The sequence below is a fragment of the Kryptolebias marmoratus genome, linkage group LG20 (assembly GCF_001649575.2).
Source record: "Kryptolebias marmoratus isolate JLee-2015 linkage group LG20, ASM164957v2, whole genome shotgun sequence".
Lineage (NCBI taxonomy): Eukaryota > Metazoa > Chordata > Actinopteri > Cyprinodontiformes > Rivulidae > Kryptolebias > Kryptolebias marmoratus.
Genome location: NC_051449.1, coordinates 20,441,482 through 20,446,619, shown reverse-complemented (window position 1 = coordinate 20,446,619; position 5,138 = coordinate 20,441,482). Strand labels below are relative to the sequence as shown.

At 38.8% G+C, this 5,138-nt stretch overlaps 1 long non-coding RNA gene across 1 annotated transcript; it reads right to left on the bottom strand.

Moving 5' to 3' along the window:
* Window positions 1-1,443: 1,443 nt before the first annotated feature.
* LOC112450649 lies at window positions 1,444-3,491 on the bottom strand. Its single transcript, XR_003039330.2, has 4 exons — window positions 3,437-3,491; window positions 2,434-2,499; window positions 2,301-2,360; window positions 1,444-2,123 (listed from the first exon to the last, which is right to left on the bottom strand). It is a non-coding gene; the product is annotated as an uncharacterized LOC112450649 (long non-coding RNA).
* Window positions 3,492-5,138: the final 1,647 nt, after the last annotated feature.

Genomic DNA, 5,138 nt, shown 5'->3' with positions numbered 1-5,138 from the left:
GATGAGTTAAAGTTCACAAGATGAGGGGAGAAACATTGCTTTGGCTCATGGAAAAAAAAAAAAAAATTACCATTTGGCACAATATGTAGTTCAAGAGGAAACTTTTCTTGTGGAGAAGAGTGGAGGAGTGAAAGTATCTCAGGGTCTTGTGGGAAAAAGGGAGCAGGTGATTGTTAGGTGGATTGGTGCAGTGTCTGCAGTGATGTGGGCACTGTACTGGTCTGTTATGGTGAAGAGAGAGTCAAAAGGCAAAGCTCTTGATTTAAAAACCTATTGTAATGACGCAGAAAAGGTTTTACCGGTTGAACTCGGCTTTTAATGAAGAACTGAGCTGCTATTACGGAGGCTACAGCTCACGCCTCTACAGAGTCGACCAGACCGGGCGCTCGCGGGCAAAAAACAATAACACACTGCCCCTCTTCTTCCGTCCTTCCCGTGTCCCGGACCTGGCGCTCTACTGCCCCCACGGTAAAGCTGTTACCTGGCGGGAGTCAGCAGCGTCAAACAGGAAACCCACAACATTCTACATAACACAACAAGGAACACAGTGCAAACTTATAACAAATACACACAACCACATAGGAACTAAAACACCAACTCGCTACACTATGTTCCTACCAGTAGTGGCTGGCCAATAGAGGGCGCAAGGGTGCTGCCCCACCACTCACATTACCTTGAATAAAGAAAATTAAAAAGTTTGGTGCCTGGTGGAGTTTTCTCCGGGGGGGCTATAAATCCAAAATACACATATACCAAAGGTTTTGGTATATGTCTATTATGTGATACCTTTAGTATATGTTTTGGACCAAAACATATACTAAAGGTATCACACCAGTGTATTTACATGTATTAAAACAACAAAAGCAACATTATAAAGTACATATAAATGCATAAGTGCTTCCTGAACACACCATTACTTACAAAGACGGAGATCTCCCAAGGTACAAGCCTGTAGGACACATTTAGCGTTTATTTGATCTGTTTTCTCCCTTATTTTTCAAAGCTACTGGAGAAAATACGTCAAAGCTTGTTTTATGGTACGAGCATTCATGTCGTGTAATCTGAACGTACAATATAACGAATGTCGGATGTCTCACTCCGATTAGAATTCAAAACCGAACATTCTAACAGATTGTAGTATAAATTTTCTTAAACTAATTATTAACTATGAACTTATTTATTACCTTTTGTATGCAACTTAGTCACGTAATGAACTTATTGCTGTCTTTGAATAAAAGGCAGCACACCCACGGCTCGACTTTTCAATCAGGCAAACTTTCTGACACATGGATGCGATGTCAGCCCGTGGCGGGAGTCCCATGCTCCGGCGGCGGTGAAATGTAAACATAGCTGCATTCAGCAGCTCTGGGTGCAGGAGAGGTGCACCCTGAACGGTCCTCTCTCTTGTACTGAAGGGGAGCTACTGCGCATGTACAACTTTCAATGAGTCTATGGCAATGACTTATATGGATGTATAAGTCATTGGTCTATGGAGAAAGATTTTTGTGCACGGGGCAGAAATATGTCCCCAATCAGACAACATTGAAGAATGAAACAACTTCACTTATCATTAACTATAAAAAATGTTACACAGCTAAAAATATTTATACATATACTTTGAAATATTTTTAATGTACTACTTTATTTTAGGTCTAATTCAAGGTAAAGTGGTGGGGTGGCAACCTAGCGCCCTCTATTGACCAGCCGCCACTGATTTGTATATATACATACACTTGTTTAAGATAAACATTTCATTGTTAATAAGTCGTATATGCACAGTACCTCCTCTTTAATACAAGAGAGGACTGTTCTGGGCAAACCTCTCCTGCACTCAGAGCAGCTTTGTTTGCATTTCACTGCCCTCCCACCATGGGTGTGCTGCCTTTATTTAAAGCTTTGATACTGTTGTATATGCCCTACTGGAAGGACAACCTGGGTTTCAACTCTTTGGTGGAAAAAGGCTCAGAAATAACCAAATTACTCAAAGAATAAGGCGGTCACGTTGTGGGCTCCGTCGCCTGCGGTCACGTTGTGGGCTTCGTCGCCTGCGGTCACGTTGTGGGCTTCGTCGCCTGCGGTCACGTTGTCGCAGGCTGTTGCCTCTTCATTAGTTGCCAGTTGCACTTAATGACAAGTTAATTCAGTGACAGAATCTTTTCATTTACCCATTTTTTTTTTTTCTCTGTGTACCCTCACAAGTGTAGTTCTGCAGATTGTCATTTAATCTAGAATATGTTCACAGTAGCTTTAACTTAGCTTAACCTTGAGCATTTGTTAGTTCAGTTTTACACAAGTCTTACCTTCAGTATGTCGTCTCAACTTGGTATCCATTTGGAGAAATCCCATGATTGGTGACAGAACTGCATGAAAACAAACCTGTTGTAAAACAGATTAACATATACGCATAGTTTTATGCCCATTTACTCATCTTACCATTTTGATTTCCCTCTTGTACATGAGCTTCCCTTTCATTTGTAACTTCAGTTGGCAAACATGACCCTGTGAAGAGAAGCACAGCATTTAAAGGCTTGCATTTCTTTTCCCCATTTTTCTTAGACCATAGTTTACTGAGTCTCCTGGAATTTTTTGTAGGGAGTTTTCATTGGTAGTTTGAAGAAGGCCTTTTGCAACAACAAAAAGTTCTTTCTGCACCAGGCTAAATCATCATCAAGTCTCAGTAAGTCGAATTAAAAGAGATTCTTTTCTTGGGACTAGTAACGGGACGACCAACACTAGTGCATCAGCACTGTGCTGAGCACACAAGAGTGAAACCCCGTACTGGTGAGTTTATTGCTTTTAGAAGACAAATTAATGGAACCAATACAGAAAGTGTTGTTTAGATGAGCCTCAAAGTATGTTTAAAAGGAAATCATTGTAACGGCACATTGCAGATTTGTTGGATGGAGTTTTGCCACAGAACTCATGTCTAAGACAAAGTCCCTTGGAGTAAAGGCACTTCAAAAGGTTTTGCATAAATTTTTAGTTTTTTTCCCCTTCATTTAACCATTTTATTTTACATACCAAGTCCATTTAGCATTTACACAAGGTTTTAACCCTAACCAAGTTAACTCAGAAAACAAAATTATACAACAATGATATCAAAGTTTAACTTAAGGACTGGTGATTAAATATTTAACAGGCTGATGTTGGGTTTGCAGCATAATAGCCTCCCCCACCCCCACTGTTGGTTACACCATTGAGTAACCAACAGTGCCAACACGGTTTGTTGTGTGTCAATACACTGCTTGAGGTATCATCATCCCATCACTACTAAGGACAGCCCACACCTCCAACAAATTGAAGAGTTCAGTTTCCTTTTAAGCAACTAGGACTACCATACCCTAAATAATTTGTGAACCTTTACAAATACATTTTTTCCACCAGTTTTATACATTATCCACCACATGTTTGAAAGACAAACAACTAATTTACAAACCTTTGCTGAGCCACACAGTCGCCACACAAATAATCAGAATCCAGCTGCCTCCCATGGTTCCTGACACTGAATGGAGCAGCAACACCGGATGTTTTAAACCTCAAGGCCAAGTTTCACAGCTGTAGCTCATCTGCTCTGATTGCTTCAATCTTCAGAAAAGTCAATTCAGGCTATGTGATGAGCATCAAGTCTACCTTTGATTCGTTAATTTCTTTTTAACCTATTCCCATGTGTGAACTCTTTTTTTTCTCATATTATAGCAATGACATTTATGTACAAAGAGCTACAGAGCCAGAAAAGCCTTTTAAGATTCTAACAGCAGTTTTTAACATTTGTATAAATAATAGAAATTGGGTTGGGTCAACTGAAGCAAATAAACAAGATTTGATTGTTTGTTAAAGGTCTCCTGGTCCTGGCAAAATAAACCTTGTTAGTATCAAAAAAGGTTGGTTCTTTACCTTTAAACTATCACCTAATACTTTGCTTTGGTGTCTCCACTGATAAAGTCTGATCCAGAAAAGATCATCCTGTAAGTCTCATTGACAGTTACAGGAATCATTTGACTGCAGTGATAAAATATTAAGTTAAAGGTACCATCATTTCTGTTCAGGCCTGTTTCATGATTTATTTATTTTTTTAAATTCTGTTGAAGCATTGTTGAAAAGCAATATCTGACTTTCATTTGTTCACTTTCATAGAATTTTGATTTATTATTACTTTTCTCAGATTCTAGTTACTATTTCTGTGACCATTGTGAGTTTTTCTTTCATTAAACAAGGGGTACCAACACCGTTGGCCACATACGCCAAATAATGGGAATGACTCATCAAAAAAAAACATCTCAACTTTATTTAAAATGTTTTAAAAACACATACAACCCCAAAAAACACAGAGCAAGTTTTGTAATTAATTAATTTACATTACTGATTATGAGAAACTACTTTTTGGGGCGATTTTTTTTTTGTCCTTATGGACCATTTAGGCCTGATTTAAGGTTTGTCCTGATTGTTTTAGAGCTGATGAACCTTCCATGGTCACTGTAAGCTATAATGTGCTGTGTCAGAACAACAGCATTATTTTCACCTGAATAAACAAACAGCTGACTTTACGTGTATCTATGTGCACACAGTGTGGGCGACTCATAGTCATTCACAAAATCGTTTTTGGGTACACATTAACTCCATGTGTGAATGCGCTCAATCACAGCTGCCCACTTGTAATCAAATCACCAAAGACCAGGTCTTAACAGCACCAAAGAGTTATCTACAACAGGTAAGATCTTAGTTGTTCATATAACCACATAAGTTCTTTCAAAGATTTAAAATGTCACTTTAATTTGTACGTTTTATCTCAATATATTTTCTTCCCCTGGATAAAATATTCTCTAGCTAAAAGGAAAGGACCCTCTAACATACCCTGCACATAAAAAGGAGTAATTATGGGGAACAATTTCCACAGGAAGACCCTCACTGTTTACTTTGTCTCCCACTACATGGGAAATTCTGGGAACAAGGCGAGCGTTCGCCACAACGGAGAAACATAATGATGGGTGAAATCTTTATTATGCTCCTGACAAGCAAAAAGCACCTCCTATAGGAGTTAAAAAAAGAAACTCGAGCCAAGATAAACACAAAAAAGAGGAAAATCAGATTTCCAACTACCACTAGAAATCTGTGTCACCACATCTGTATTCATTTTAGTT